Here is a 13,794-nt window from a genome sequence, read left to right as displayed (position 1 = left end):
TGACAAAAAAATCTAGTGATATATTGTAACAATATGTATGATTTTTATGTCTTGTATGCAAGTTGTTGTACAGTAATCGTTATAGTTATATTCATTTTAATTTTCTATTTATTGATGATTAATTTTATGTATCTATAAACGTCATTTAATTTTATGTATCTATAAACGTCATGATGGATGATGATTTTATTAGTAGCAATTTATCTAGGAAGAAACATGCGTCTTAGTGTTTTAAATATTAATATTCATATTATGTAATACACTGTATATATTTCAAAATACAAGTGTTTTAGGTGGTATGATGAGACACCCTTGAAATTGATTTTATGAAATATTTTCTCAAATTCTCAAAATAATGGCTTAATATAATATTAAAGTAAATTTCAATCAATTATCTATATTATCTTCAGAAAAAAAAAAATATCATACCACTACCTATCAATTAATTTGTCGAGGCAGAAAAACATAGCTACGACATATTTTGATGATTTTAAAACCTACATTTAAATGGTGCTAATTTACATTTTGTGCAATTTAGCCTTCTAACATTTAAAACTTGTGCTCCTTGCATAATGGTGTATTCTTACTAAAAATTAATTAAAGCTGTATAACAAAATATTATATTATCACATCCACTCATTCAGTGCACGAGTGAACCACAGGCACCTGATGTTGTTAGCTCACCTAAGCTGAAGGCTGAAGTGAGCTTTTCTAATCAAACTGTTTTGATTGTCTGTTGTCGTAAACTTTTCACATTTTTATCATCTTCTCCAGAACCACAGGAGATTAAAACCAAATTGGCACTTGGTACTGAGGCAACACACATTGAAAAAATTATGCACTTTGAATTTGGGACCAATCAACCCACTTTGAAATTTTTTTCGAAGTAGGTAAAATTTTGGGCCAAGTTATTGCTCTTTGAAATTATTTTCAAAGTACGTTATGAGGGTACATCAAGTACTCTCGTAAAATAAGAATCTACCGTACTACAAATATGCAGATATATGCTAATTCAAATGTATTCGTCAAGTCGACAAACATTATTTTAGTCATTGGTTTGTGATTTAGCAAAAAATCAAAGGCAAAATATCAAGTCAATATTGTTCCAAACAAAAAGTTTTCCTAAGAAATCATATCAAAATCACTTAAAAATCATATAAAACTCTCAAATTCATGGTTTTGCTTCATGATTTAGATATGATCCATTTAATGAATCATACCCAAATCATAGGTGACAAATGAGGAAGTATGATCCTATTGTGGTTTGTTTCTTGGTTTTGAATCTGTTATGATTTTCTTGTGATTCTGGTATGTGCTATCATCTTAGAAGGCAACAGAGGATGCGTTTGAAATGATTCGTTAACTGCCAGATAAACTGACCACTAAGAATTAAGATTTCTGCATAACAGGAAGTTGAGTTGGAAATTTTGAATGTTCATCTTGGAGCCTAAATGTGATGTACTTGTCAGGAAAATTTGTTATTGTTGGGCATCTAGCTCTATCTTGGCATATTTATAAAGTGAATTTAGGGAAGTATTTTCGGGGAATATATTCTTATTCACTTGAGGTAAATTATAATTTATTAGGACTAATTTACAATACACTATCAAGTGATTTATTAATTGAAGCAAACAACTAATGCATGAATGTAAATGTATCATTAGTTCAGACCGGGAGCTACAGATCTGCAGTTAGGTTTTGAAATGCATATGTAATATTTTAATTTGAACAATTCATGTAATAATTGCTAGAGGAGTTTGAAATAACAGTATAATTATCATCTAAATTATGGAGGGCTTTGTTCCTGTGTTCTAATTCAGATTATATTGGCTTAACGATACAGTTCATGTGATTTATATGTATACTATTTTTCATATTTGGTAATTGACAATGTATTTCAAATATTAAAAGAATAAAATAATCTGTTGCAAATTATAAATCAAGTGTTCATTTTTTTCTGTAAGAAATTATTGTATAATAATTATTGTCCTTTAACAGGTCATATAGGGATCATGGTTTTGATACGAGTTGTTAGTTACAACAGATCATACCAAGACCATGGTTTTGATACGAGTTGTTAGTTACAACAGATCATACCAGGACCATGGTTTTGATACAAGTTGTTAGTTACAATAGATCATACTAGGACCATGGTTTTGATACAAGTTGTTAGTTACAACAGATCATACCAGGACCATGGTTTTGATACAAGTTGTTAGTTACAACAGATCATACCAGTACCATGGTTTTGATACAAGTTGTTAGTTACAACAGATCATACCAGAATCATAGTTTTGATATGAGTTGTTAGTTACAACAGATCATACCAGGATCATGGTTTTGATACGAGTTGTTAGTTACAACAGATCATACCAGGACCATGGTTTTGATACGAGTTGTTAGTTACAACAGATCATACCAGTACCATGGTTTTGATACAAGTTGTTAGTTACAATAGATCATACCAGGACCATGGTTTTGATACAAGTTGTTAGTTACAATAGATCATACCAGGACCATGGTTTTGATACGAGTTGTTAGTTACAATAGATCATACCAGGACCATGGTTTTGATACAAGTTGTTAGTTACAACAGATCATACCAGTACCATGGTTTTGATACAAGTTGTTAGTTACAACAGATCATACCAGAATCATAGTTTTGATATGAGTTGTTTGTTACAACAGATCATACCAGGGCCATGGTTTTCTTGCGATTTTTTTAGTTTAACAGATCATCCGAGAATCATGATCCATTATCTCATTTGCATGTGAAATTTTCCTATACCAAAATCATCTCAAAACCATGATTTACGCACAAGTCATTGATATGATCCCGTAGGCTATTTTTTCTGTTTGGTGTTCCATATTTTTCTTAACTTGTTAGTTTAGAGCAAATATCATAATTAGCTAATACTGATGCTTGTTGACCAAAGAAAAAGGAATGGCAGTTCTCATAATTAGTGTCTTGTTCACAAAAAATGTTGATATTTCGCGATCTCTCTGTTTTGTATATAAACAGGTGGATATAAAATTGCGAATGTGGAACTTTTATCATTATCTCTTATAGTTCTCAACTCACAGAAAAATAAAAGCGAAATTTTAAATTCATGGAGCAGTGTTTCATGAGATTTTTGTCGATATTAATTCCCCGCGTTTGATTAGGAATCTACAGTAATTGTAAACAAATGCCAAATTACGAAGAAAATGGCTGCTGTGATTATTTTGACATGGAAATTTTTAATTTAGGGAAAAGTGAATGGAATTAAAAATTACCTGAATACAATTATATCATACTTAATCAGTTGGACTATTGTTAATAAAAATTAACAGACAGAAAAACGGCGATCATTTATTCAATGACATGTGAACATAAACATCATCATGGATTCTTATTTAGTTGATTACTTGAGAAACAGAAAGCACAATCCAGCGTTTATTTCATAGCACCGTGCAGATTATATACAAGGTAAACCCAAACCGGAATAGATGTTGTGACATCAAAATAGTAAATTTCTTTAGCTCACCTGAGCTCAAAGCTTAAGTGAGCTTTTCTGATCACTTTTTGTCCATTGTCCGTCCTTAAACATTTTCAACGAGACCGATTTCAACCAAACTTGGCACAAAACACTCTTAGGTATAACCAGAAAAGCTGTAAGTTTTGTTGAAGCATCCTCATGTAGCATAGATTCAAGTTTATTCAAATCATGATCCTCGGGAATAGGGTGGGGCCACAATTGATTATGAAGATATTGAGTAAATTTTTAAAAATCATCTTTTCTGAAACTGATCAGCCAGAAAAGCTGTAACTTGTGTAGAAGCATCTTCAGGAAGTGTAGATTCAAGTTTGTTCAAATCATGATGCCCGGGGGTAGGGTGAAGCCTAACTCACAATTTTTGGTAAAACTGAAATTGTCAACATATTAGTTGTAAGTAAATTTATATACGTGGCAACAATCTTACCAGTACCAAATGAAAATGTAATTTAAAAATTGTATTGCCATATGTTTAACTTCATATAGAATAATAATTAATAAAGATAGAATTAAACGAAAAACAATAATTAGAAAAACAGAAGAGAGTGGGACAGGTTTTGTTGATGTACTTTTAAAATTTCAAGCATTAAAAGCAGTCTGGATTCCACGATTTTCGAGAAATAAAGATAGAAGTATTTTGGGTAAACACCTGGGTCATCTATTAATCGAAGTACTGATAGGCGTTGGCGTGATATGTGAGATTTATATTGCAGATTCAGGAGGGACATTTTCATATTATGACTACTCTCTATCAAAATAAACAATAAAATCAAGCATATTTTTATACATTTTTTAATCAAAACATAGGTGTGTATAGACACACATTACATTAACTTATAAATTTGATTCTTTGCAGCTAAAGGGGAAATGTAATTCCGTGTACCTTTCAATTGCGAAGTCTACGCATACATCTAGATGGCTGACTTCAATTTGAAAAGCCATATGGTTTTATTAAAATGATTATATCGACTACATCAATCGACAATCTCCATAACAGAGTGGTTAAGGTATTGGACTTAATTTGCTTTTTGCTATGAAAGCAAAGACATAACAAGTTAAACGAATTTAACCTTCTTTTTGAATAATCAATGTAGCTTTAACCAGAGTTATATTATCTGAAATTAGTCTTAGACTGGTATGGGACATTTCCCTATTTTGACATACTTCCAATCGAAATAAACATGAAATTAAGGAAAATATCACATACTTTGTTCTTGTTTTCATACATCTACGTAATATCAACATTCATCAGTGAAATGTTCACCGATTTTAAGGATTTCTTAATAATGAGGCATAAATAACATAATTATTTTCAATGATACACACAAAGTCAGAATGGCACAAAAAGTTTGTTAAAAATGAAACAATTTCAGCAGAATATAATAAATTATGACATCATGATTGTTTTTGCTTTGAAAATGATGCAGCACAATTTATTGTTTTACCAATAATGAAATAAATATTAGAATATTGGTGAACTTAAAAATATCAACAGGAAAAGGTACTAAGTATTTAATATTAAAAAAAATCTTTAGTTTAACATTAGTAATTGCAAAAATGCTAAAATATTTAAGGTGAAAACATTTATTCACAAAAGTAAATACTGAACACTAATCAGCATAGCAAAGTACAAAAAATATTACTTAATCTATCAAAACAAACTACATGTACATGTATGAACAAAAAATGATAGTAAAATATGTATAAAAGAAACGTGAACAATAAAAAAAACCCTGCAAACCAACTTATAACCAGAAATGTTTTTTGATTTATAACATTTTCATTCTCATTCTTCAATGCTTTGTGGATTTAAAAGATTTTGATATGCATGCTAAATAAATCAAACACCCATTCTTGATATATGCACACAGGTCAATCACATAATTTAATAGAAATTATTTTTAAAACCTTATTTCACTTTTCCTTCAAACTCCAAGATCGCCGACTTTCGATATATGCGCAATCTGTTGACATTCGCATTGCTATCTTTTGTCAAATAAAACAAAGAATAATATTCTATTCATATACAATTTTTTAATTCTCCCACAACCACATCGTTTAAGCAGTTCTGCTTACTTAACTGCGTACGCTGTAAGCTTTATTCACATTTATTTTTTTATATTAATAATGATTTAACTATCTGAGAAGATGTAAATTAGTTCAGTCTCAAATTGAAATCGACACACTGGTAAAACATTGCCTGTAACACAATCTAATAGAGGAATATCTAACAAAGTTACCGTTCCTTATCCGCTAGGGTCCCCGTGAGACTCTTCCGGCCAGGACCGTAGCAATAGACTGTGGCTATTTATAGCCACCGTCTAAAAAGTAATAACATAGATTTTGAATATATGTTGAAAATGAACTGTGCTAAGTTTTCTAAATTTGAAATGTTTAAAAACTTACCTTTGTTTTATAAAGAAATGTTTATGTTTTCAATCAATGAAAAAAAAATTACCGACATATCAAGTATGAATATAAACGATATTTTACAAGAGCCTAGTATATTGAATAAAAGGCGTTTTGTATTTGATGGAAAACCTATGTTCTTTAAAAATTGGATTAAAAGAAACATTTTGTATGTTAAAGAACTGTTCACTGATAATGGGTTTAGGTCACGTGATGAAATTGGTAAAGTGTACAAAAAGGCAAATCTATTTGTGAATATAAGATAATAAGTTCTGCCTTTACGAATATCAGAAATATTGTAGACGGAGTTCAAGCAAAATTAATTAATATAAAAAAGGAGAATATTTTTGTTTTTCAAAACAAGAAATAAATTTTTTCTTTGATATCTATACTACTATATTATAATAATAGACTCGAATTGTTGGGCTTTAATACCGATAAATCGGAAGAGTACTGTCTTTTGTTTTATATATTTTAAAAATCATTCACGGTGGCCGACCACGTGATACGCGTATGATCAATTCCACAAAAAAAATGGCGATTTGGAGTTGCACCTGGGGGAAATTTTGAACGGTAAGTAACAATTTCCTGTACGTTATTAATCATTTTTTTCCTTCAACAAAGTGTAAAAATATCAGCAATGGATACTTTGTTATTCTCAGAATATTGTAGTTTTGCTCCTACTGCTAGAACATTCGTGCACAATCTCCGGCTCGATCAACATTACACGGGATTGTATCCACATAAGCCCGAAGGGCTTAATGATAGATTTGATCACGCCCCGACCGAAATTATCACCTCATAATATTCAAAGAATGATTCCTTATAACTTATATTTACAAATTTTAAGCCATCGTACGATTAAACATTTAAAAATATAAATAAGCAAACCCCGCTGGCGCCTCAATTTTGCGTCATTTGTATTTTTAGTTATATAGTACAAAATCGATACGTAAATTATCACAAGGAAAGACATTGGAAAATGTAAATATATGAAAATAACATGAAGTTTGATGACCCCCCCCCCCCCCATAAAATTGTATTATAACGAACACATCAAACAACCATATTTCACAGTATTAAAACATTGTTAGATTTTTCTCTCATTCATTTATCATCTCTACAATCTCATATACTCAATTTTTCTAATAGATTTATACTGAAAAAGACATCAAGTGCCTCAATCAAACTCAAATTAAATCAAACTCATTGATATCAGGATTAGTTATCACTTTGTGCATCAACTACCATCGACCAAAGTCAAGCTAGCACGCACTAACTTCAACGCACTAACTCCGTTCTAAATATGCTTATCGACTAGTTTTTCGATCCCGACGGGAAAATATCCCTCGGTAAATAGGCGCAAGGCGCCTAAACTAGGACTTGTGACAATTAGGTGACCCCGGATTCCTGAGGGTGGGGGTCCTGCCCGGGGGTGACTGGTCTCAGAACCTTCAATAATTATGCCGTTCTTGGCGCCACGGCCCCCTGAATAATCGTTATAATAACTATATTATCATATTATATAGGGACATAAACAAGGCGCAGGGCGCCTAAACTAGGACTTGTGACAATTAGGTGACCCCGGATTCCTGAGGGTGGGGGTCCTGCCCGGGGGTGACCGGTCTCAGAACCTTCAATAATTATGCCGTTCTTGGCGCCACGGCGCCCTGAATAATCGTTATAATAACTATATTATCATATTATATAGGGACATAAACAAGGCGCAGGGCGCCTAAACTAGGACTTGTGACAATTAGGTGACCCCGGATTCCTGAGGATGGGGGTCCTGCCCGGGGGTGACCGGTCTCAGAACCTTCAATAATTATGCCGTTCTTGGCGCCACGGCGCCCTGAATAATCGTTATAATAACTATATTATCATATTATATAGGGACATAAACAAGGCGCAGGGCGCCTAAACTAGGACTTGTGACAATTAGGTGACCCCGGATTCCTGAGGGTGGGGGTCCTGCCCGGGGGTGACCGGTCTCAGAACCTTCAATAATTATGCCGTTCTTGGCGCCACGGCCCCCTGAATAATCGTTATAATAACTATATTATCATATTATATAGGGACATAAACAAGGCGCAGGGCGCCTAAACTAGGACTTGTGACAATTAGGTGACCCCGGATTCCTCAGGGTGGGGGTCCTGCCCGGGGGTGACCGGTCTCAGAACCTTCAATAATTATGCCGTTCTTGGCGCCACGGCCCCCTGAATAATCGTTATAATAACTATATTATCATATTATATAGGGACATAAACAAGGCGCAGGGCGCCTAAACTAGGACTTGTGACAATTAGGTGACCCCGGATTCCTGAGGGTGGGGGTCCTGCCCGGGGGTGACCGGTCTCAGAACCTTCAATAATTATGCCGTTCTTGGCGCCACGGCCCCCTGAATAATCGTTATAATTACTATATTATCATATTATATAGGGACATAAACAAGGCGCAGGGCGCCTAAACTAGGACTTGTGACAATTAGGTGACCCCGGATTCCTGAGGGTGGGGGTCCTGCCCAGGGGTGACCGGTCTCAGAACCTTCAATAATTATGCCGTTCTTGGCGCCACGGCCCCCTGAATAATCGTTATAATTACTATATTATCATATTATATAGGGACATAAACAAGGCGCAGGGCGCCTAAACTAGGACTTGTGACAATTAGGTGACCCCGGATTCCTGAGGGTGGGGGTCCTGCCCGGGGGTGACCGGTCTCAGAACCTTCAATAATTATGCCGTTCTTGGCGCCACGGCCCCCTGAATAATCGTTATAATAACTATATTATCATATTATATAGGGACATAAACAAGGCGCAGGGCGCCTAAACTAGGACTTGTGACAATTAAGTGACCCCGGATTCCTGAGGGTGGGGGTCCTGCCCGGGGGTGACTGGTCTCAGAACCTTCAATAATTATGCCGTTCTTGGCGCCACGGCCCCCTGAATAATCGTTATAATAACTATATTATCATATTATATAGGGACATAAACAAGGCGCAGGGCGCCTAAACTAGGACTTGTGACAATTAGGTGACCCCGGATTCCTGAGGGTGGGGGTCCTGCCCGGGGGTGACCGGTCTCAGAACCTTCAATAATTATGCCGTTCTTGGAGCCACGGCCCCCTGAATAATCGTTATAATTACTATATTATCATATTATATAGGGACATAAACAAGGCGCAGGGCGCCTAAACTAGGACTTGTGACAATTAGGTGACCCCGGATTCCTGAGGATGGGGGTCCTGCCCGGGGGTGACCGGTCTCAGAACCTTCAATAATTATGCCGTTCTTGGCGCCACGGCCCCCTGAATAATCGTTATAATAACTATATTATCATATTATATAGGGACATAAACAAGGCGCAGGGCGCCTAAACTAGGACTTGTGACAATTAGGTGACCCCGGATTCCTGAGGGTGGGGGTCCTGCCCGGGGGTGACCGGTCTCAGAACCTTCAATAATTATGCCGTTCTTGGCGCCACGGCCCCCTGAATAATCGTTATAATAACTATATTATCATATTATATAGGGACATAAACAAGGCGCAGGGCGCCTAAACTAGGACTTGTGACAATTAGGTGACCCCGGATTCCTGAGGGTGGGGGTCCTGCCCGGGGGTGACTGGTCTCAGAACCTTCAATAATTATGCCGTTCTTGGCGCCACGGCCCCCTGAATAATCGTTATAATAACTATATTATCATATTATATAGGGACATAAAGAAGGCGCAGGGCGCCTAAACTAGGACTTGTGACAATTAGGTGACCCCGGATTCCTGAGGGTGGGGGTCCTGCCCGGGGGTGACCGGTCTCAGAACCTTCAATAATTATGCCGTTCTTGGAGCCACGGCCCCCTGAATAATAGTTATAATTACTATATTATCATATTATATAGGGACATAAACAAGGCGCAGGGCGCCTAAACTAGGACTTGTGACAATTAGGTGACCCCGGATTCCTGAGGATGGGGGTCCTGCCCGGGGGTGACCGGTCTCAGAACCTTCAATAATTATGCCGTTCTTGGCGCCACGGCCCCCTGAATAATCGTTATAATAACTATATTATCATATTATATAGGGACATAAACAAGGCGCAGGGCGCCTAAACTAGGACTTGTGACAATTAGGTGACCCCGGATTCCTGAGGGTGGGGGTCCTGCCCGGGGGTGACCGGTCTCAGAACCTTCAATAATTATGCCGTTCTTGGCGCCACGGCCCCCTGAATAATCGTTATAATAACTATATTATCATATTATATAGGGACATAAACAAGGCGCAGGGCGCCTAAACTAGGACTTGTGACAATTAGGTGACCCCGGATTCCTGAGGATGGGGGTCCTGCCCGGGGGTGACCGGTCTCAGAACCTTCAATAATTATGCCGTTCTTGGCGCCACGGCCCCCTGAATAATCGTTATAATTACTATATTATCATATTATATAGGGACATAAACAAGGCGCAGGGCGCCTAAACTAGGACTTGTGACAATTAGGTGACCCCGGATTCCTGAGGGTGGGGGTCCTGCCCGGGGGTGACCGGTCTCAGAACCTTCAATAATTATGCCGTTCTTGGCGCCACGGCCCCCTGAATAATCGTTATAATAACTATATTATCATATTATATAGGGACATAAACAAGGCGCAGGGCGCCTAAACTAGGACTTGTGACAATTAGGTGACCCCGGATTCCTGAGGGTGGGGGTCCTGCCCGGGGGTGACCGGTCTCAGAACCTTCAATAATTATGCCGTTCTTGGCGCCACGGCCCCCTGAATAATCGTTATAATAACTATATTATCATATTATATAGGGACATAAACAAGGCGCAGGGCGCCTAAACTAGGACTTGTGACAATTAGGTGACCCCGGATTCCTGAGGGTGGGGGTCCTGCCCGGGGGTGACCGGTCTCAGAACCTTCAATAATTATGCCGTTCTTGGCGCCACGGCCCCCTGAATAATCGTTATAATAACTATATTATCATATTATATAGGGACATAAACAAGGCGCAGGGCGCCTAAACTAGGACTTGTGACAATTAGGTGACCCCGGATTCCTGAGGGTGGGGGTCCTGCCCGGGGGTGACCGGTCTCAGAACCTTCAATAATTATGCCGTTCTTGGCGCCACGGCCCCCTGAATAATCGTTATAATAACTATATTATCATATTATATAGGGACATAAACAAGGCGCAGGGCGCCTAAACTAGGACTTGTGACAATTAGGTGACCCCGGATTCCTGAGGGTGGGGGTCCTGCCCGGGGGTGACCGGTCTCAGAACCTTCAATAATTATGCCGTTCTTGGCGCCACGGCCCCCTGAATAATCGTTATAATTCTTTATTTTTCATTTTCATAAATATTTTTTTATAATCGTTATAATTCTTTATTTTTCATTTTCATAAATATTTTTTTCCAAAAAAATTAGGACGTCTATTTGGTCGTCCTTGATATGCATTTATAGATAATCGTATTTTGCATAAATTGGTACCATATTTTCAGCCCTATATTATTTAGTTCGCAGCCAAAACGAAACTTCCGGTTTTCGTTAAAATTGTAAAGGAAATTGGAAAAGTCACGGGGTGTGGAGGAACATTAAGGTGGATCTACTGTGGTCATTATGATTTAAAACCTTTTCCACTATCAAATTTAAAAGTTGCCTGAATCTATCCTAATAAAAGCTGTTGTCAACTCTAACTTCATTAGTACTTGGACATTTAAATCTCCAGCTGTACAGGTGACTACTGATTTTTATACGACCGCAAAAATTATGGTATGGCGCAGTCGTCGTCGTCCGTGCACATTCGTTTTTGTGGAATAACTTTTGTTTTAGTGGAGGGATCAACATGAAATTTTCACACAATGTACCATGGCATAAAACGAAGCTGTATAAGAAATAAGGAATTTATGGCCTCACCCATTTCAGAAAAAAATACCAAAAAGGGCCACTTTGGGTGTTTTTCGCAAATATAGTTGCCAAATGTTTATTTTTTATTGAATTTTAATGGGGTTTCTTTTATTTTGTTGCTTATATAATTGCGCTTCAGTAGTATTCATGATTTGTATCTTTACATTCATCTTATGTATTCCTCTAGATGCAAGCTTTTAGTTGGGAGTCAGCAGATTCTGTGTGCCTCTGTGTCAAGTTCTTTATCGTGTCCATCTAATTATTGTGTCAACCTCTTTACTGTGTCCACATTCACTTCATATTACACTTGTTCGAATTTCAGTGGTCGACATGCTGCGGTCGTATCTGCTGCGCTCAGCGTAGCCTTTTATTTTTTACTTGAGATTTGTCTATAGGTAAAAAAAACTGATAGCCCTTAGATTTAAATGTCCAGCTACTTCTTTTCATCACCTGAGTTAAGGATTGATTTGAGGTTCACTAAAGATTGGTATCAGCTATTTTTCAATCCAATAAAGGATTAGCTATTGAAATATGACCACACTCAGAGTAAATTGCTTATTAAAAAAAAGGGAAAAAGGGGGGTGTGATTACATATATAGTAGGTCTCAATGGGATCTAAGCAGGACATGGGATTGAGTAGGGTTTTTTTTATCTGGGATGTCGCTAATTGTTTGTCGAGAAAACAAAAATTTATTAGACAAGGATTTGGGAATAACTCAAAATTGATTTGGGAATTTGGGAAAATATTAATGTTCTTAAGCAAGAAATTGAAAAATATTTTTTCCTTAAAATTTTGATAGCAGGCTTTCGTATGTAACAATCATTATTGTCTCAAAAACTTGTATTTTTTTAGATTATCAACTTTGTGCATATTGTTACATGTCTCATGCAATTTTTATGTACAGAAAATGAACCAAAATTTGGGAAGCGGGAAATCATGAACTGGTACACCTAACATGGGAATTGTCAAAAGAACTTAACGTGATACGGGATTAGAACCCCCTATATATTACGATAAATTGGCAAAATAAAAATTTTCTGTATGAAAATAACTTTAACCATTAATCTGACCTTATCTGAAGTGATAGCAGACTTTGACGCGGAGGATGGCATGTGATGGCATAATGAATGAAAATTATGTCAGGAGTGTAACATTTATCCATTCTTTAATGATAAAGTTTTTATTTAGTTTAAAAAAATTCTAAACTTAACTGGAAGAGATTTTTTACACTTAATTTGCTCAAAAATTTTCAATAAGGTCAAATTTAAAGATTGGAATATATTATTTGCTTTTGATACAGTGTTTGAATATTAAAAATAAGTGCGATAAATACTAAAAGGACATTTAAAACAATTACACTATATAAAACTGTTGTGAAAGTATCAGAATTGTGTTACAATGCCTCAAATAAACACTAATGATCAGATCCTATCCTGTAAGTTGACAGAAACTAAAAGTGGAAAACCTAGCATTTCACAGAATTTTAGTGTTACACTCCTGACACCTATTTCAAGGCCATAAAAAAGGACTAATCAAATTTAGGCAGTCATGTTTGCATCTCATAGTAACTGCTGCACCTGCTGGTCAATTTAAAACAATAATTATGACAATTACTAACAGTGTTTCAAAAATATGACATTGCAAACTTAAATGTTACACTCCTGACCTACATCAGCAGGTGTGGTTCTATGAGATCAAGTGCACCAGAAACATGTCACAGATATCTACAAATACTTTTAATTTGATCTAGAATATTGTGGTAAAGTATAAGAAATATTAAAATGTCCAAAATCTTTCGGAACTTTGAATTATCATCATTTAAAATTAAGAATTAAGTTTTTTCCTTTTCATTTTTTTCCCTCATTAGGAAATTTGACAGACCTTATTTTACCATTGTAATTACAAAATATGTATTACTTCATATGATAAAATTTAGTGCATATACACAG

This window comes from Magallana gigas, chromosome 2 (genome assembly GCF_963853765.1).
Source record: "Magallana gigas chromosome 2, xbMagGiga1.1, whole genome shotgun sequence".
NCBI lineage: Eukaryota > Metazoa > Mollusca > Bivalvia > Ostreida > Ostreidae > Magallana > Magallana gigas.
Note: the sequence above shows the minus strand (reverse complement) of the source record.